The sequence below is a fragment of the Haematobia irritans genome, chromosome 2, assembly GCF_050003625.1.
Source record: "Haematobia irritans isolate KBUSLIRL chromosome 2, ASM5000362v1, whole genome shotgun sequence".
NCBI lineage: Eukaryota > Metazoa > Arthropoda > Insecta > Diptera > Muscidae > Haematobia > Haematobia irritans.
In genome coordinates, this window is record NC_134398.1 from 188,979,144 (window position 1) to 189,001,755 (window position 22,612).

Here is a 22,612-nt window from a genome sequence, read left to right on the forward strand (position 1 = left end):
GAAGGTTCAAGTGTGATTCATTGTTGGGTTTAATGAACTGCCTGAATTTATTCTGATAATTGGTTGATAGTTTTGCTGCAAGTAGAGGATGCTGATGAGGAATGTGGTAATTCCGAAACGTGCGTCCATCCAATCATCTTGCAGTCTATAGGGCTTTGCCCAAATAAATTTGACAAACATTCTTTTCCTCTGTTGGTTAAGCTACACCTTTAGTTTAGTCAATGTATGGTTTTAAGCTGAAATCAAAAACAACAACAATAATTAAAGAACAAAACCAACAATAACAAAACAAAACGAATTTAGAGAAAATTTCATATATATATATATATATATATATATATATATATATATATATATATATATATATATATATATATATATATATATATATATATATATATATATATATATATATATATATATATATATATATATATATATATATATATATATATATATATATATATATATATATATATATATATATATATATATATATATTTTAAGGAAAATTTTATAGAAATTTTTTCTTTAGAGAAAATTTCATAGAAATTTTTTCTTTATACAAAATTTCATAGAATTTTTTTTTTGTTAGAGAAAATTTTATAGAAATTTCATAGAAATTCAAAATTTCATAGAAATTTTTTCTTTAGAGAATATTTCATAAAAATTTTATCGTTAGAGAAAATTTCATAGAATTGTAGTTTTAATTCCACCTCAATTTTCAATGTAATGTTTATAAGAATTACTATCGAAACTAAAGTCGATTTCATAGAAAAAATTTTCTTTAGAGAAAATTATATAGAAATTTTTTCTTTACAGAAAATTAATTATTATTAATTTATTTTTTTCGTTAGGGAAAATGTCAGAATTGTTTTCTTTAGACAATTTCACAGAAATTTTTTCTTTAGAGATAATTTCGTTCGAGAAAATTTCTTATAAATTTTTTGTTTAGATATAATTTCATACACTTTTTTTCTTTAGAGAAAATTTTATAGATTTTTTTTCTCATAGAAATTTTTTCTTTACACAACATTTCATAGAACTTTTTTAGATAAAATTTCATAGAACTTTTTTAGATAAAATTTTATAGCAATTTTTTCTTTACAGAAAATTTCATAGATTTTTGTATCGTTAAAGAAAATTTCATAGAATTGTTTTCTTTAGACAATTCCATAGAATTTTTTTCTATGTAGATAATTTTATAGAAATTATTTCTTTACAGAAAATTTCATAGAATTTTTTGGTCGTCAGAGAAAATTTTATAAAATAACATAGTTTTCTTTAGACAACCTTTCATAGAATTTTTTTAGAGATCATTTCATAGAAATTTTTTTGCTTGGAGAAAATTTCATAGGAATTTTTTTCTTTAGAGAAAATTTTATAGACATTTTTTCGTTAGAAAAATTTCATAGAACTTTTTTTTTTGTTGGAAAAAATTTCATAGAAATTTTTCCTTTAGAGAAAATTTCGTATAATTTTTTAAAGAATATTTTATAGAAATGTTTTCTTTAGAAAATAGTAGTCTTCAATTCCACCGCAATTTTCAATGTAATGTTTATAAGAATTAGTATCGAAACTAAAAACGATTCACCAAACAGGTGAGATACAATTCCCAAAAAAAAAACACTTTCATCAGAAAACACACAAATATTGCATAAGGAATTTTCGTTAGAAGATTCCTAATATAAGTTGACCAACTTTTAATTCGCTTTCCTCAAAACGTTTTAAGACAAAAAGAAAGTGGAAAAGGCAGGGATAATATTTTAAATAATCCAAAGAAATGCTACAAAATCTTAATGTATTAAATCGAAACGAGTTTTAACAATTTTAAGTCAATGATATAAAAATTATGGAATAAAATCAAAACCACACAAATAAGAGAAACAATTCTATGAGAAAAAAATAAATAGAACAACCCAGATGAAATAGCGAAGAAAACTTTTTGTTTACCTATGCACTGTGTGTTGTACTACTCATCAACTATAAAATTATATAAATCTACGAAATTTTATATAAACAAAGAGAATTAATGTAAAGTGTCGCCACGGTGGCACCCGAGCAGGAACATAATGAGGATAAGGTTTTGAGATTTAAAGTCCTTTTTAAAAAGATAATTTCTATACATTAAAAATATCCTTAATAAAAACTTACCTCAGTAGTACAATTGTTTCCAAAATTTTCAACCTGTAATAAAGATTTTGATTATTTCCAATAAAAGTTCAAAATTTTTAAAATCTTCAAAATGCTTTGTTTGAAAATAGGACTAGACTTGTGGGTATTCATACAATAGATAGGAAAATAATTAGGAATGCAAGAGAAAGGAACATTAATAGTACATGGCATCATTAGGAATTTCCACAGTAGATGGGGACAGTAGGAACTCAAACAGCAAATTAGGACCAGTGGAATATATACAATATTCAAATCCGACTTCCGGGATTGTGATGCGATGGGCGCAATTGGAACACGATCTCGAATGGACCCAGCTACAGATTGTAATGAAAAGCAAATAGACGATTTTCCGACTGGATAAAATTTTCTATAGACAGAATCTTCAAAATGCTTTGTTTGAGTTAGGTTGAAAATACAACTAGACCTATGGTTATTCATACAATAGATAGGAAAATAAATAGGAAGGCAAGAGAATGGAACATTAATAGTAGATGGCACCATTAGGAATCTCCGCAGTAGATGGGGACAAATCTGATTTCCAGGATTGTGATGTGGTGGGTCAATTGGACCACAATCTCGAATAGGCCCAGCTACAGATTGTGATGAAAAGCAAATAGACGATTTTCCAACTATTTTATCTTTAGAAAATTAGACTTCACGATTTTTTTTTGAAAGTCTCTTTTAACAATTCTACTTCTGGAAAATCGACTTTTGACTTAACGATTCTTTCCAAATTTTGGAAAAATTTCGATTTCGATTTTTTGATTTTACAATTTCTCAAAATTTGAAAGTCGATTTTCGATCGACCGAAGACGAACATCTTCATGCTTAATTTCCTTTCGATTCTCCTTAAATTTAAAACTATGTTTAAATCTTTAGATTTTATTTCATAAACTTGTTTATACCACTGATAGATCCAAACCAGCATCAAAGATAGGAACTTTTAACCAATACGTTTGCCTTTGTAACCAATGTGCCACAATCATCCCAACAAAAGAGAAATTTGTTTTTGGAAAACTTTTATGGAAAGTTTGGTTTTTAAAAGAAAACAAACGCATAGCTTTGTCTTCCTACTTATTTTTCCTTTTGGCAGACTGTATTGTTTACTAGGCAGGATATTCGTGATGTCCTTCATGTAGTCCGACGGTCGTTCATTTCTAGTCGGTAGGTCGGTAAGTCAGCAAGTCCTAAAGAACTTATTTGAATATACCCGCCGTTGTTCTGGTCTTTATCCATAAAGGACGACAAAGCAAGAATTTTTGTTTAAAAGAAACTTTTTGTTGTGAGAATATGACCCACAAACGTTTTGAGGATTTATGTTAGTATCGGACATGGTTACCGGTTTTGTGTTTCTTTGTGTGTACGTGTGTGTATCTGGCCCATTGTCCTTCCGTTTTCATTTTTATTGCGGGTGTATATCTTAGCATTGTGTGAGTGTGACTGAGTATTTCAGAGTCTTTAGATTAATTAAAAAACTTGCACAAGGATGAATTTGCATACAATGAGAGTGGCAAACAACATTTGAAAAAGGATATTGAGAGCTTTTACAAGCAAAGCAAACATTTCGAATGCAAATGGAATACACATCAAAGTGGTTTTATTTCAGGGATTTACATTTCCATGCCTTATTAAGGCTTAACTGCCATCAGAAAATTGTGTGAAAGTTTTCTATGGACAGAAACTAGTGACAAAATTATCTGTAGACAGAAAATTTGAACAAAATATTCTAAAGGCAAGGATTTTGAAAACATTTTTATAGCAAGTTTCTTCAAAACGTCCAAAAGAAAATTTTAACAAAAATTTTTTATAGTCATGTAATTTTGATAAAATATTCTATAGACAAAAAATTTGAAAAATTTTTATAGACGTAAATTGTTGACAAATTTTCTATAGACATAAAATTTTGGTAAAATTTTCAATAGACGCAAAATTTTGACAGAATTTTCTATGGAGATAAAATTTTGACAAAATTTTCCATTGAAATAAAATGTTGGCAAAGTTTCTATAAACATAAAATTTTGACAACATTTTCTATGGACATAAAATTTTGACACAGTTTTCTTGAGACATAAAATTTTTGACAAAATTTTCTATGGACATAAAATTTTGACACTTTTTCTTTAGATATAAAATTTTGGTAAAATTTTCAAAAGACGTAAAATTTTGACAACATTTTGTATAGGCATAACATTTTGACAAAATTTTCGAAAATTTTTATAATAATTTCTATGGAGATAAAATTTTCTATGGAGATACAATTTTGATATAATTTTCAATGGAGATACAATATTGACAAAATTTTCTATAAAGACACAATTTTAACAAAATTTGCTATGGATATAAAATTTTAACAAAATTTTCTATGGAGCTCAAATTTTGAAAAAATTTAGAACATTTTAACAAAAATTTTCGGTAGACATGTAATTTTGACGAAATGTTCTATAGACAATACATTTGACAAAATTTTTATAGACATAAATTGTTGACAAATTTTCTATAGACATAAAATTTTGGTAAAATTTTCAATAGACGTAGAATTTTGACACAATTTTCTATGGAGATACAATTTTGTTAAAATTTTCTATGGAGATACAATTTTGATAAAATTTTCTATGGAGATACAATTTTGATAAAATTTTCTATAGAGATACAATTTTGACAAAATTTTCTATGGAGATAAAATTTTAACAAAATTTTCTATGGAGATAAAATGTTGACAAAACTTTCTATGGAGCTCAAATTTTGACAAAATTAAGAACATTTTAACAAAAATTTTCTGAAGACATGTAATTTTGACAAAATACTCTATAGACAAAAAATTTTACAAAATTTTTATAGGCAAATTTGACAAATTTTCTATAGACATAAAATTTTTGGTAAAATTTTCACTGGTCGTAAAATTTTGACAAAATTTTCTATGGGGATAACATTTTGACAAAAATTTTCCATAGACATACAATTTTGACAACATTTTCTATGGACATAAAAATTTGACACAGTTTTCTGTAGACATAAAATTTTGACAAAATTTTTTATGGACATAAAATTTTGACACAGTTGTCTTTAGATATAAAATTTTGGTAAAATTTTCAATAGACGTAAAATTTTGACAAAATTTTGTATAGACATAACATTTTGACAAAATTATCGAAAATTTTTATAAAAATTTCTATGGAGATAAAATTTTTCTATGGAGATAAACTCTTGACAAAATTTTCTATGGAGCGCAAATATTGACAAAATTTAGAACATTTTAACAAAAATTTTCTATAAACATGTAATTTTGACGAAATGTTCTATAGACAAAACATTTGACAAAATTGTTAATTTTTGACAAATTTTCTATACACATAAAATTTTCAATTGACATAAAATTTTGGTATAATTTTCAATAGACGTAAAATTTTTACAAAATTTTCTATGGATATAAAATTTTGACAAAATTTTCCATGGAGATCAAATGTTGACAAATTTTCTATAGACATAAAATTTTGACACAGTTTTCTATAGACATAAAATTTTGACACAGTTTTCTTTAGACATAAAATTTTGACAAAATTTTCTATGGACATAAAATTTTGACACAGTTTTCTTTGGACATAAAATTTTGACAAAATTTTCTATGGACATAAAATTTTGACAAAATTTTCTATAGACATAAAGTTTTGACACAGTTTTCTTTAGACATAATATTTTGACAAAATTTTATATGGACATACAATTTTGACAAAATTGGACACATAACATTTTGACACCGTTTTCTTTAGACATAAAATTTTGACAAAATTTTCTATGGACATAAAATTTTGATATAAAATTTTGGTAAAATTTTCATAGACGTAAAATTTTGACAAAATTTTGTATTGGCATAACATTTTGACAAAATTTTGATAAAAATTTCTATGAAGATAAAATTTTGACAAAATTTTCTATGGAGCTCAAATTTTGACAAAATTTTTACATGGAGATACAATTTTGACATAATTTTCTATTGGGAAAAAATTTTGACAAAATTTTATTTACACATAAAATTTTGGTAAAATTTTCTATAGACGTAAAATTTTCTATAGACATAAAATGTTGACAAAATTTCTAATAGGCATAAAATATTGACAAAATTTTCTATAGATATACAATAGGGCTATAACTTTTTAAAAATTTTTGCGAATTTCAAAATTGGCATACTATAGCCCAATAGGCAATTAAAAACTATGAAGAAATACGTTTTTGCTTTCATCCACCAACAGCGATGAAGTTTAGAATATGAATATGAAAACAAAAAACAATTCTGTCAAACTTTATTTTAGTTTTAATGGAAATTTTAGCTTCTTCGACGCGTTATCGAGTATAGCTACCTTTATTGGTAATAATTTGGCTTCGTGATTCATTGCATTTCAATATGTCTTATAAAAAAAGTGTAATAGTGGTTCTAAAAAAAATTTCAAAATTTTTGTTATTTTTTTTTTTTTTTGTATTAATTTATAAAATGCGTTTGGTGGGTGAAGTTTTTTTCTTAAAATGATGCAAGATAATGCTTTTCATTAATAAAACATCATGGCGCATCTCGTGGTACTATGCCAAAAAATTGGTTATAGCATTAATATACAATTTTGACAAAAATTTTCTATAGACATAAAGTTCTCTATGGAAATAAAATTTTGACAATATTTTCTATGACAATAAAATTTTGCCAAAATAAAATTTTGATACAATTTTCTATGGAGATACAATTTTGACAAAATTTTCTTTAGACATAAAATTTTCGTAAAATTTTCTATAGACGTTAAATTTTGAAAAAAAAATTCTATACATATACAATTATGAGAAAATTTCTTATATGCATAAAATGTTGACAACATTTTCTATAAACATAAAATTTTGACGAAATTTTCCGTAGACAAAAATTTGGGAAAAATTTTCAATAGACAAACATTTTGGCGAAATTTTCGATAGACAAAAATTGTAGCAATAATTTCTGCAGAGAAAATTGTGACAAAATTTTTTCAATTTTCTATAGACAGAAAATTTTAACAAAATTTTCTTTACTATTTAGACAGAACATTTTGAAAAAATTTTCCATAGACAGAAAATTTTACCACAGAAAATTTTGAAAATGTTAACAAAATTTTCTTAATGTCATGTTACCATAGATTCGATCATTTTGGGATAGTCGAAGTTTATGCCAATAGTTTATTGTCATTCCGAATATGGCTCAGTGTCTTTGTAAAAGCACTTGACAACATTTTCTATAGGCAGAAAATTTTGAATAAATATATAAAAAGGCCCTTATCTCCCGGTTAACAGTTCCTCAAGCCCTTTGAGCAAAACAAAAAGCCATACTCGGAATGACAATAAAATAATAGCATAAACTTCGACCTTCCCAAAATGACCGAATCTATGGCAACATGGCATTAAGAACACAAAGAAAGGGGATTAAGAACAGATGGATTTTCATTTGCCTTGAGAAAAATACCAATTTTAGGTTTCAATTAGAGAAGTGAAAAGTTTATGTTTTTCTCTTGCTGGCTTTAAAGAATTGCTGCATTCGAGGACAATAGAAAAAGCTTTAAACTTTTCAAAGAAAATTGATTAGGGTAAATAGATTTTCTATTAAAATTAAAAGCCGTTGTTTCCAGTAATTATGAGGTGTTATGAAGTACACACACTTCGAATCCTATGTTAGATATTGCATAGTTGCTTGGCATGTATTGTCGGTAAATCTAGAACTCTGAATAAATGCCATCCGTTGAGAACATCACGATCAATGGGGGCATATTTAGACTTAGGATCCCTTGTCTATTCAATGTTTCTTGCAGCGGCGATCTTCTTTCTTGTTGAAACAGAATTTTTACTATTTAATATATTTCGTGAGGATTCTTTTAATATTAACATATTTTATTGAATAAAAACATTTTTATGGAATTTTGAGCATTCAAAATTCGATAGACAATACAGAATTTTTCCTTAGAAATTTTCCTAATATCTCATTAATTATATAAGAAATAGCCTATTTATTACTTCTACAATACATTTGAAAGCATACCATGATAGACTAATAATTATATATGTATGCTTTATGGGATCTGAAACTACACAACAAAATATATTCCCAATTAAAAAGTTTATTGAATCTGAAAACTTTTTCAATTAAAAAATTAATTGATACGATGAACTTTTTAATCAAACTAGAAACAATAAGTCAATTGGTACAAGGATTGAAAATTTCAAAATTTTTAATTAAAAAAATTAATTGATACAAAAAATTAGGACAACATTTTCTATAGACATCAAATGTTGGCAAAATTTTCCAGCGGGATAAAAATTTTCTATAGACATAAAATTTTCTATAGAACTAAAATTTTGACAAAATTTTCTATAGACTTAACATTTTGACAAAATTTTCTATAGACATAAAATTTTGACAACATTTTCTATAGACATCAAATTTGAACAAAATTTTCTATGACATAAAATTTCGACACAATATTCTATAAACATAAAATTTTCACACAATCTTCTATAGACACAAAATTTTGACAAAATTTTCTATATACATAAAATTTTGACAAAATTTTCTATAGACATAAAATTTTAACAAAATTTTCTATAGACATAAAATTTTGAGAAAATTTTCTATGAAAATAAAATTTTGACAAAATTTTCTATAAAAATTAAATTTTGTAAAATGTTCTTAAAACATAAAATTTTGAAAAATTTTCTTCAGACATACAATTTTGACAAAACTTTTTATAGAAAGAAATTTTTGACAACATTTTTTATGGACATAAAATTATGACAAAATTTTCTAGACATAAAATTTTGACAAAATTTTCTATAGATATAAAATTTTGACAACATTTTCTATAGACATCAAATTTTGACAAAATTTTCTATAGACATCAAATTTTTACAAAGTATTCCATAGACAAATTTTGACAAAATTTTCTTTAGACAAACAATTTTGACAAAATTTTCTATAGACATAAAATCTGGACAAAAAAATTCTATAGAAATAAAATTTTTACAAAATTTTCTGTGGACATAAAATTTTGACTACATTTTCCACAGACATAAAATTTTGACAAAATTTTCCATAGACATAAAATTCTGACAACATTTTCTTTACACAAAAAATGTTGAAAAATTTTCTAAAGACATAAAACTTTGACAAAATTTTCTATAGACACAAAATTTGGACAATATTTTCTATAGAAATAAAATTTTGACAAAATTTTCCAAATTCTAAAATTTTAAAAAAATTTTCTATGACATAAAATTTCGATAAAATTTTGACAAAATATTCCATAGAAATAAAATTTTGACAAAACTTTCTATGACATAAAATTTAGACGAAATTTTCTATAGACGTTAAATTTGGACAAAGTTTTCTATAGACATAAAATTTGGACACAATATTCTATAAACATAAAATTTTGACATAACATTTTGACAAAATTTTCTATAGAAATAAAATTTTGACAAAATTTTCTATAGAAATGAAATTTTGACAAAATTTTCTTAAGACATAAAATTTTGAAAAATTTTCATTAGACATACAATTTTGACAAAATTTTCTATAGACATACAATTTTGACGAAATTTTCTACAGACATACAATTTTGACAAAATTTTCTATAGACATAAAATTTTAACAAAATTTTCTATAGACATAAAATTTTAACAAAATTTTCTATAAATATAAAATTTTAACAAAATTTTCTATAGACATAAAATTTTAACAAAATTTTCTATAGACATAAAATTTAGACAACATTTTCTATGGACTTAAATTTTTGACAAAATTTTCTATAGACATAAAATTTTGACAAAATTTTCTATAGACATCAAATATTGACAAAATATTCTATAGACATAAAATTTTGACTAAATTTTCCATAGACATACAATTTTTCTTTAGATATAAAATTTTGACAAAATTTTCTATAGACATAAAATTTCGACAAAATATTCTATAGACATAAAATTTTGACACAATTTTCTATAGACATAAAATTTTAACAAAATTTTCTATGGACATAAAATTTTGCCAAATTTTCTATGGACATAAAATTTTGACAAATTTTTCTATAGAAATAAAATTTTGACAAAATATTCGATAGAAATAAAATTTTGACAAAATATTCCATAGAAATTAAACTTTGACAAAATCTTTGACATTAAATTTTAACAAAATTTTCTATAGACATAAAACTTCGGCATAAAATTTTAACAAAATTTTCTATAAACATAAAATTTTGAAAAAATTTTCTATGGACATAAAATTTTGACAAAAATTTTTATAGACATAAAATTTCGACAAAATATTCTATAGACATAAAATGTTGACAAAATTTTCCATAGACATAAATTTTTGACAAAATTTTCTATGGACATAAAGTTTGGACAACATTTTGTAGACGTCAAATTCTGCCAACATTTTCTATAGACATAAAATTTGAATAAAATTTTCTATTGACATAAAATTTTGACAAAATTTTTTATGGACATAAAATTATGACAAAATTTTCTAGACATAAAATTTTGACAACATTCTCTATAGACACAAATTTTTGACAAAATTTTCTACGCATAAAATTTCGACAACATTTTCTATAGACATAAAATTTTGACAAAATTTTCTATAGACATAAAATTTTGACAAAATTTTCTATGGATATAAAATTTTGCCAAAATATGCCATAGATATAAAATTTTGACAAAATTTTCCATAGACATAAAATTTCGACAAAGTATTCTATAGACATAAAATGTTGACAAAATTGTCTATAGACATAACATTTTAACAAAATTTTCTATAGATATAAAATTTTGACAAAAGTTTCTATGGACATTAAATTTTGACAAAATTTTTTATAGACATACAATTTTGACAAAATTTCTCATAGACATAAAATCTTGACAAAATTTTCTATACACAAAAAAAAATTCTAAAAACATAAAATTTTGACAAAATTTTCTATAGACATAAAATTTTAACAAAATTTTCTATAGACATAAAACTTTAACAAAATTTTCTACAGACATAAAATTTTAACAAAATTTTCTATAAACATAAAATTTTGACAAAATTTTCTACGGACATAAAATTTTGACAAAATTTTCTATAGACATACAATTTTGACAAAATTTTCTATAGAAATAAAATTTTGACAAAATATTCCATACAAATAAAATTTTGACAAAATATTCCATAGAAATAAAACTTTGACAAAATCTTCTATAGACATAAAATTTTGACAAAATTTTCTATAGACATAAACTATTGACAACATTTTCTATACACAAAAAATGTTGACAGAATTTTCCTAAGACGTAAAATTTTGACAAAATTTTCTTTAGGCATACAATGTTGACAACATTTTCTTTAGACATAAAATTTTGACACAATTTTCTTTAGAGATAAAATTTAAATTTTTTACTTAAATTAATTGATACAATTAACTTTTTAACCAAGAAGACTAAGTCATTTAAAAAAATGATATTTAACATTAACATTAGCACCAAGTCAATTAAGAAAGTGATTTAAAATAGTTACGTTTTTTATTAAAAAAAAATAATTGATGCAAATTTAGTTAAGAAAATGAGTTTGCGCGGATTTATTAAACAATTAGTTGTTCCAATTAAAAATTTAATTATGAAACTAATCGATGTCGTTTGAAAAACTCATTTAATTGTTTAACTGATTTATTAAAAAAGTTCATTGAAAATTGGATTGAAGTTTAACAAAATAATTAATTGAATCAATTAAAATACTGATTGAGTTTTCAAATCGATATCAATTGAATTTTTGAATGAATCATTTAAAAAATTAGTTGATTTTTGCAATCAATATCAGTTAAATGTTAGTTGCATCAATTAAAAAATTAATAGTTTTTGGCAATCGTCATCAATTAGGTTAGGTTAGGTTAGGTTAAAGTGGCAGCCCGATTAAATTTCAGGCTCACTTAGACTATTCAGTCCATTGTGATACCACATTTAACTAAAAGTACCTATTACATATGGGCACTTCTAGTCTTAACCACTGAACCTTCTCTATTATTTACTTTTGTGGAACCAACCAGATTGCTCCAAAAACATTAACAAACTGCTTAAGTTAACGTTTTCCAGGTCAGCCAGTAATCTAAAGCTATATGCTCCTAAAATTCGCTTACGCCTTACACAAAAAGCAGGACACTCACACAAGAGGTGTTTAATTGATTCCTTTTCCTCCACATCATGACAGCTTATACAATAGTCATAATACTTCGCACCTATAGTTTTTGCAAATTCGCCTATCAGGCAGCGACCCGTTATAGCAGATATCAGGAGTGCTATCTGACACCTTGAGAACACTAGCATATCTAGTGTGCGGTTTAAGTTTAAATGGGGCCATATTTGCTTGGTGTCGTTATCATCAATTAAGTTTTTAATTGTATCAATTGAAAAAATTAATTGAAATCTTCAAATCAATTAACTTTTTAATCAAATATTTGTTACGTCCATTTAAAACGATGATTGATACTATAATTTTCGTGATTGAAAACATTTCAATTGAAATTACAAATTAAAATTAAAAAAAAAAAATTGGATCACCTAATATCCAAAAAAAATTTTTGTGTGTAATATATCAATTAATTAGAAACTGAAGGATAATATTAGTATATACCTCCCCAGCCTGTGGTTGATAGTATTAAAATTGTTAAATGAAATGTCATGAGGTGTCTAACCATGTTTGATTTGACAGTGTTTGTTATTGAACCCACAACTATATGGGTAGAAATGAGACGTACTAATCTCTGTACCATGGTAGAGATATCATTCTCACAGAAAAAAATTAATTTAATGTTTTTTTTTTTTTTTTGCAAATTCCAAACTACGTATATGGAGATCTCTATCACAATATGGTTAAAGAGCTCTTTTATGATTCACTAGTGTGAGGTTGTGCTAACCAATACCAAGCTATAGTAAAAGTGCATAGAATCCAAAAGGATACATTTCTAAAACATTCCTTACATATGAACACTTTTAACTATCAATGTGGTTGTTCTCTTTGCTCATTATGGCATTTCAGGGAGCATCCAGAGCATCACATTTAGTTTTGATATTCGTAAAATATTTGCAATGTTTTTAGTTGTTGGTTTTCTTTTGGTGGTTATGGTTTAGAAACCTGAAGTGAAAAGTTGGCTATAAACTCATCCCTCCCACCCACAAAGGAGAAAAAAGAACCAAAATGAAAAACTTTTCCAAAATTTTTAAGAGATATTTGTATATATATATGGTTAGCTTTGGATGGATGTGTTTTCATTGAAGATTTCTCAGAGAATCTTTAATGATACACGCAACAAAAAAAAGTTGTGGGCATAAGTCAGATTAGTAAGCTATGGACGGTTTCAGAATTGCCACGTTTGGCAACAATGCAAGCATCATATTTTCTAACATATAACAATCAAGCATAACATATATTGCCCAAACATATTGAACTTAATTTAATTACATATCAGATCATTGCAATACATAAAATTAATATCAATTTAATTTAAATTAAATTCTATTCTATTTATTTTTTATTTTAATTTAAATTATATGTTATTTAATTTTAAATCTTTCACACATATCCTCTATTCAGAGTATATGGAACTTCAACTCAATACTTTTTTCTTAGTGTATGTCCATTGCCGTATGATCTCATATAACCGCATACGAGAGAAGAATTCTTTGCCATCCACATTGGCCACATATTCCACAAGTTTTGCGTGAAGTGCCAATTGTTGTCCAGGGTTTCGGTTATACTCTCATCACCAAAAACTTTTCAACAACAAAAAAATTAATTAATAGAATAAATTTCAATTTAAAGGAAAAAACACTGTGTTGTGGAGAGAGAGAGAACTCACATTATTTTTGTATATTTTTTCGGGTAGTTGTTGTTCATATACTTTGCTTAAAGCCATACAAAATTACGGATATGTTTTGTTTTTTATATAGCAAAAACAGAAAAATGAAAATAGGAAGCCTTTCCAGGAATCTCAATTACCAGAGAAAAACTTTGCCCATTTTCATAATTTTTTGGTTGGTTTCGTTTTTCACTTTAATTTGATTTTCTGTGTTTTTTCAGTTTTTAGTTCTATTGAACATGATAATGAAGACCTTGTGGTGATGCCAAGTTTGTTATCTACGTGATAATTTTTTTTATTTTATATTTACGAAAGTAATATAATTAAATTTCTCCCCAACACACGAGTACGGTTTCATTTTTATAAAAAGGCAATATATTTGCGAATATATAAAAGGTCCATAGTTTAGGGATTTCATTCAGTTGGATTTTTACTAGTGGGGTTATTACACAAAAACTCAGATTTCACACAAGATACTGTGTAACCACGGTTGCCACTCAAGCCAAAAATAATGTACCAAAATCTGAAGAAAAAATTTTGTCAAAATTTCATTTCTATAGGAAATTTTGTTAAAATTTTATTTCTCTAGGAAATTTTGTCAAAATTTTCTTTCTATAAGAAATTTTCTCCAAATTTAATTTCATAATTTTATTTCCGTATTTTTGAGTATTGTTGGGAGCGACCGTGGTGCAATGGTTAGCATACCCGCCTAGCATACACAAGGTCGTGGGTTCGATTCCTGCTACGACCAAACACCAAAAAGTTTTTCAGCGGTGGATTATCCCACCTCAGTAATGCTGGTGACATTTCTGAGGGTTTCAAAGCTTCTCTAAGTGGTTTCACTGGAATGTGGAACGCCATTCGGACTCGGCTATAAAAAAGGAGGTCCCTTGTCATTGAGCTTAACATGGAATCGGGCAGCACTCAGTGATAAGAGAGAAGTTCACCACTGTGGTATCACAATGGACTGAATAGTTTAAGTGAGCCTGATACATCGGGTTGCCACATAACCTAACCTAACCTAACCTTGAGTATTGTTGACCTATTTTATTTTTTTTGTTCGGCTTGATCATAATTTTACATGTATAGAAAATTTTGTCACCATTTTATTTCTATTGAAAATTTTATCAAAATTTTATTTCTATAAAAAATTTTGTAAAAAAATTTATTTCTATAGAAAATTTTGTCAAAATTTTATTTCTATAGAAAATTTTGTTAAAATTTTATTTCTATAGAAAATTTGTCAAAAAATTTATTTCTATATAGAAAATTTTGTCAAAATTTTATTTCTATAGAAAATTTTGTCAAAATTTTATTTCTATGGAAAATTTTGTCAAAATTTAATTTCTATAGAAAATTTTGTCAAAATTTTATTTCTGTAGAAAATTTTGTCAAAATTTTATTTCTATAGAAAATTCTGTCAAAATTGTATTTCTATAGAAAATTTTGTCAAAATTTTATTTCTATAGAAAATTTAGTCAAAATTTATTTCTATAGAAAATTTTGTCAAAATTTATTTCTATAGAATATTTTGTCAAAATTTTATTTCTATAGAACATTTTGTTAAAATTTTATTTCTATAGAAAATTTTGTTAAAAATTTATTTCTAAAGAAAATTCTGTCAAAATTTTATTTCAATAGAAAATTTTGTCAAATTTTTATTTCTATAGAAAAATTTGTCAAAATTTTATTTCTATAGAAAATTTTGTCAAAATTCTATTTCTATAGAAGATTTTGTTAAAATTTTATTTCTATAGAAAATTTTGTTAAAATTTTATTTCTATAGAAAATTTGTCAAAAATTTTATTTCTATAGAAAATTTTGTCAAAATTTTATTTCTATAGAAAATTTTGTAAAAAATTTTATTGCTATAGAAAATTTTTTTAAAATTTTATTTCTATAGAAAATTTTGTCAAAATGTTATTTCTATAGAAAATTTTGTCAAAATTTTATTTCTATAGAAAATTTTGTTAAAATTTTATTTCTATAGAAAATTTTGTTAAAATTTTATTTCTATAGAAAATTTGTCAAAAATTTTATTTCTATAGAAAATTTTGTCAAAATTTTATTCTATAGAAAATTTTGTCAAAATTTTATTTCTATAGAAAATTTTGTCAAAATTTATTTCTATAGAAAATTTTGTCAAAATTTTATTTCTATAGAAAATTTTGTTAAAATTTTATTTCTATAGAAAATTTTGTTAAAATTTTATTTCTATAGAAAATTTGTCAAAAATTTTATTTCTATAGAAAATTTTGTCAAAATTTTATTTCTATAGAAAATTTTGTCAAATTTTTATTTTATAGAAAATTTTGTCAAAGTGTTATTTCTATAGAAAATTTTGTAAAAAAAAATTATTTCTATAGAACGTTTTGTCAAAATTTTATTTCTATAGAAAATTTTGTCAAAATTTTATTTCTATAGAAAATTTTGTCAAAATTTTATTTCTATAGAAAATTTTGTCAAAATTTTATTTCTATAGAAAATTTTGTCAAAATTTTATTTCTATAGAAAATTTTGTAAAAAATTTTATTTCTATAGAAAATTTTGTCAAAATTTTCAATTGATATTGAGAATTTTGCTAGTCAGTATAAAATGAGTCAAGATTCGAATTCCGAATATTTTACAGGTTTATCATATGGGCCTGGCTTATAAAAAAGAGAATGTATAATGAAATTTCCCGCTAAAAGTCATCAAGTTCTTGAACCCGGGAATGCTATGAGTGTGAAAATTAATTCGAATTTGAAATTTGCAGCAAAAGCTTAGCAGGGACATAAACCGCAAATTTAGTTTTTTTTTAACTCGAATATGATTTTTCTCAGTATTTGACTTGTTATGCAAAAACTTGAGCTACCTTTCATAGTCACAAACGTCTTCATTAAAAAAATTTGGGAAAAGCGCAAATTTTAAAATAATTTTTCAACAAATTTTCACTACGGGGCCCACTGTGACAATACTAAGCCGCGTGCAGTATCGGGACTAGGTTCATTGGAGAGGGCTCTAGTTCAGCTTCCATATGTTCATATGTCATGTCTTCATTAGAAAAGAATTTGGAAAAAGCGCAAATTTTTCAAAAAATTTTTACTACGGGGCCAAAACTAAGACGCGTACCAAAACTATGCCGCGTGCGGTATAGGGTCTCGATTCTTTGGAAAATCCCCCAAAGAAAAAAATCCCCACAAGCGTGAAGAAATCCCAAATTTTGAGTCAAAAACCCCAAAGTGGCAAAACTAGGCTATCATTTAAACGTTAAAAATTCTTTTGTTTCTCATGGCAGAAAACTTTCTCGCGATGCAACTACGATTGCCACTCATGCCAAAAATACTCCACCAAAATCTGAAGAAAATTTTACCAAACATCTACCAAATTTAAAAAATCTTATTTTGAAATTTTTGATCAAATTCTTTTGGTTAGTAAACAAAAAACTTTTTCTTCGAAAGAATTTTTTTATTATTTATATCTGCATCTGCAATATTATATATTTTGATCTCTCCTATTAATATCATTTTTTTTTTGGCTGTATAAATACCCCTTGCATTGTAAATGTGTAGAATTTTATATGTTATAACGATGCATGATTGCACCAACAGGACAAAGCTTCTACTTCTACCAAAAGGCTGAATGATAGCTCGATCTAACAAGAAAATTAAAATTTTTAAGGATATTGAACTTATAGAAAATTTGGACAAAATTTTACTTCTATTGTAAATTTTGTTCAAATTTAACTTCTAAAGAAAAATGTGTCAACATTTTATTTCTATATAATATGTTGTTAAAATTTTATTTCTATAAAAAACGTTTTCAAAATTTTGTTATTATAGAAAAGTTGCTCAAAATTTTATTACTATAGACTTTTTTTTTTAATTTTATTAGTATAGCAAATTATCTTAAAATTTTATTACTATAGAACATTTTCTCAAAATTTTATTACTAAAGAAAATTATGTCAAAATTTTATTTCTATAGAAAATTTTCTGATTTTTTTCTATAGAAAATTCTCTCAACATTTTATTTATATAGAAAACTTTCTCAAAATTTTATTTCCATAGCAAATGTTCTTCAAATTTTATTTGTAAAAAAATTTTGTCATTTTTTTATAGAAAATTTTCTCTAAATATTGTTTTCTATAGAAAATTAAATTAAATAGCTCTTAGTTGGAGAGGAATATTTAGCAAAACCTACCAAAACTTCAAGAATTCTACCAATCTATCAAACAGTAAAAAATATACCAGTTTTGGCAGAATTCTACAAAATGTGGCTGCAACACTGAAAAACCTGGCTGATCAGCATTTTCGTCCAATGGATCGATGGGTAGATTTTTTACTCTTTGATAGATCGGTAAAATTCATGAATTTGCAAGACATTGCTCTCCAAGTAAGCGGTACTTCAATTATCTATAGAAATGAAATTTTGACACAATTTTCTATAGAAATGAAATTTTGACACAATTTTCTATAGAAACAAAATTTTTACCAAATTTTCAATAGAAATAAAATTTTGACAAAATTTTCTATAGAAATAAAATTTTGACAAAATTTTCTATAGAAATAAAATTTTGACAAAATTTTCTATAGAAATAAAATTTTGACAAAATTTTCTATAGAAATAAAATTTTGACAAAATTTTCTATAGAAATAAAATTTTGACAAAATTTTCTATAGAATTAAAATTTTTGACAAAATTTTCGATAGAAATAAAATTTTGACACAATTTTCTATAGAAATAACATTTGGACAAAAATTTCTATAGAAATAAAATTTTAACAAAATTTTCTATAGAATTAAAATTTTTGACAAAATTTTCGATAGAAATAAAATTTTGACAAAATTTTCTGTAGAAATAACATTTGGACAAAAATTTCTATAGAAATAAAATAGAAATACAATTTTGACAAAATTTTCTATAAAAATAAAATTGTAACAAAATTTTCAATAGAAATAAAATATGACAAAATTTTCTATAGAAATAAAATTTTGACAAAATTTTCTATAGAAATAAAATTTTGACAAAATTTTCTATAGAAATAAAATTTTGACAAAATTTTCTATAGAAATAAAATTTTTGACAAATTTTCTATAGAAATAAAATTTAAACAAAATTTTCTATAGAAATAAAATTTTGACAAATTTTCTATAGAAATAAAATTTTGGACAAATTTTCTATAGAAATAAAATTTTAACAAAATTTTCTATAGAAATAAAATTTTGACAAAATTTTCTATAGAAATAACATTTATTTTAAAGAAAATTGTCATTATTATTAGGTAAATTGCGGGCCCCAAAATAAATTATCTTTCGTATTAGGTTAATATTATTTTCAGTGTAGATAAAAAGTGTAGAGTAGACTTTCATGCCAACCCAGCAAAAAAAAGCGTCGCCAAAAAAGTAATGAAAATGTTCTTTTTGGATCCTGGAAGTGTTGCAAAATTGACGCAGAAGCGATGAATTTAACATGGGCTTGTTATAGGACGGAAGCCCTCCATTTCAACAGCCGTTGCACTGATTTTGCATCACTTCTTTAGGTGGGATCCGAATTCAATGTTTTGGATGTGAATTAACAAATTTTGTGATATTTTGAAATATAAATAATTTTATAAATTATTTTATGAGTTTAAATGCATTCTTACGCTTATGTGGAAGGTTTAACATCAAATATTTTAAAAAAATTCGCAGTTTTTCAGATTGGACTTAACATTTTTTTTTTTTGACAAAATTTAAATGGTTTGTACCATTTTATGAATTCTTACTCTGTTTTTAACCTATTTGAAACAAAAAAAGTTGAAATTACCCATTAAAAGTATGAAAAAACCAAGTTATAAAAAATTGAATTAAAGAACTTCCTGGGTACTTAAAATAAAGAACATCATTGGGAGTGCATCTTCTGGAAGTGCTTATAAAGTTGTGCCTTTGGAAGAACTCCCAAATTTTTTTGCTGGGAATGTATATGTATATATGACAACCTTACTATAAATTTCTAATGATTTTATAGCAAATTCCAAAAAAATAATAAATAAATACATTAAATAACCGCAATTTTCCTTATAAAAACATAATGGACCCTATAATATTATGATCCATGGAAACCACATGCTATTTCATAGATATTGTAATTATTAAATAACAACAAACGACAAAAACGAAAACTAATTACTTCAAATGTTTTATTAATGAGTTCTAATGAACGTTTCATTGTGCATAAATATCTCAGAGTTCATCCTCCCACTGTCCCATTAAACACCTGTGTAAGTATTTTATTTCAATTTGTATTAAAAAAAGAATCACACCACACCTTTTCGGCCCACGTAATGACCTCCTACCCACCCATACAGTTGATATAATACTAGCACCAAACTCATTTAATGAAACGCAAATAGGAAAAAAACGAAATATGAGGAAAAAAACGACTATGTGTGATGGATTGAATTTCATATTTGCTGTTTCCGTGTCGAATTGCAATGCAATTAGCTTCATTTCGCAAATTAATGTTTTGTATAATATTGTCGTTAAAATGGAATATCTCAAAATGGACGGCATGAAATAATGGCAAAATGGCCAAAGAATCACAGCGAAGGCATCGGCAGTGTGGTAAACCAAGAAGCGAAAAACGCATAAATGTTGAGGCGAAAGAACGAATAAGAATGACTGGCTTCTTGATGAGTCGCAAAAAAAAATGGAATCATTACGCCTGAGACCGCAATCAAAATAAAGTAATAAACTCAACAATGTATAACAAATTGTTTCTGGTATATTATTAAAATAATATTAAAAAATTTATGAGTCTTCAGATAAATTCAATTTGTTTTAGTCATCTCGTTCCCTGTAACATTGGGGAGGAATATGACAGGTGGCACAGTATTTGGGCATTAATTTGGAAATTTTAAAAATTGTCTAAAATCAAACGTAGAGGTGATAGCATTGATGTATGTGAAGGTAAATTCGAATTTTAAACTTGCCGAGCCGAGACACAGACCACCACCTTAAATACGAATTTTCAAATTCGAATTTGAAAATAGAAATACAATTTTGACAATCTATTTCTATAGAAAATAATTTTGACAAAATTTTGTATAGAAATAAAATTTTGACAAAATTTTGTACAGAAATAAAATTTTGACAACATTTTCTATAGAAATTAAATTTTGAGAATATTTTCTATAGAAATAAAATTTTGATAAATTTCCTAGAGAAATAAAATGTTGACAAAATTTTCTATAGAAATTAAATTTTGAGAATATTTTCTATAGAAATAAAATTTTGATAAATTTTCTATAGAAATTAAATTTTGAGAATATTTTGTATAGAAATAAAATTTTGATAAATTTTCTAGAGAAATAAAATTTTGACAAAATTTTCTATAGAAATTAAATTTTGAGAATATTTTCTATAGAAATAAAATTTTGATAAATTTTCTAGAGAAATAAAATTTTGACAAAATTTTCTATAGAAATACAATTTTGACAAAATTTTCTATAGAAATAAAATTTTGAAAAAAATTTTCTATAGAAATAAAATTTTGACAAAATTTTCTATAGAAATAAAATTTTGAAAAAATTTTCTATAGAAATAAAATTTTGACAACATTTTCTATATAAATAAAATTTTGACAAAATTTTCTATAGACATAAAATTTTGACAAAATTTTCTATAGAAATAAAATTTTCTATAGAAATAAAATTTTGACAAAATTTTCTATGGAAATAAAATTTTGACAACATTTTCTATGGATATAAAATGTTGACAAAATTTTCTACAGAAATAAAATCTGACAAAATTTTCTATAGAAATAAAATTTTGACAAAATTTTTTACAGAAATAAAATTTTGACAAAATTTTCTGTAGAAATAAAATTTTGACAAAATATGCTATAGAAATAAAATTTTCACAAAATTTCCTATAGATATAAAATGTTGACAAACTTTTCTATAGAAATCAAATTTTGACAAAATTTTCTATAGAAATAAAATTTTGAAAAAATTTTCTATAGAAATAAAATTTTGACAAAATTTTCTATAGAAATAACATTTTGACAAAATTTTCTATAGAAATAAAATTTTGACAAAATTTTCTATAGAAATAAAATTTTGACAAAATTTTCTATAGAAATAAACATGTACGAAACATGTACAGTCCAGGCGTGTATAGATTTGTATCTTGCGTTTTCTTTTCAACGGCTCTATTAACCATGTTCCTTAATCTATATCTGTCCATAAAAGCTCAAAAATAATTGTATAATTAAATATAATGCATTTGGACGTCAATTGCCTGTTTCGGTATCAGGCTAACATGAAATGAAATAAAATTTTGACAAAATTTTCTATAGAAATACAATTTTTTAATTCAGAATTATTATTCGAGCTTTTATGGACAAATCCGATTAAGAAACTTGATTAATAGAGTTATGACTGACGTCTGTATCAGGCTGTTTTCAGTATCAGGCTAACATGACAAAGAAATAAAATTTTGACAAAATTTTCTGTAGAAATACAATTTTGATAAAATTTTCTATAGAAATAAAATTTTGACAAAATTTTCTATCGAAATAAAATTT

At 24.6% G+C, this 22,612-nt stretch overlaps 1 protein-coding gene across 1 annotated transcript in view; it reads right to left on the bottom strand.

Annotated features, from left to right (window-relative positions):
- Positions 1-22,612, bottom strand: part of LOC142225197 (uncharacterized) — a 1,012,757-nt gene that overhangs the window by 926,409 nt on the left and 63,736 nt on the right. Inside the window, exon 2 of the mRNA XM_075294976.1 lies at positions 2,155-2,187. The gene's annotated coding sequence lies outside the window, so the exon portion shown is untranslated. The remainder of the gene's footprint in view (positions 1-2,154; positions 2,188-22,612) is intronic.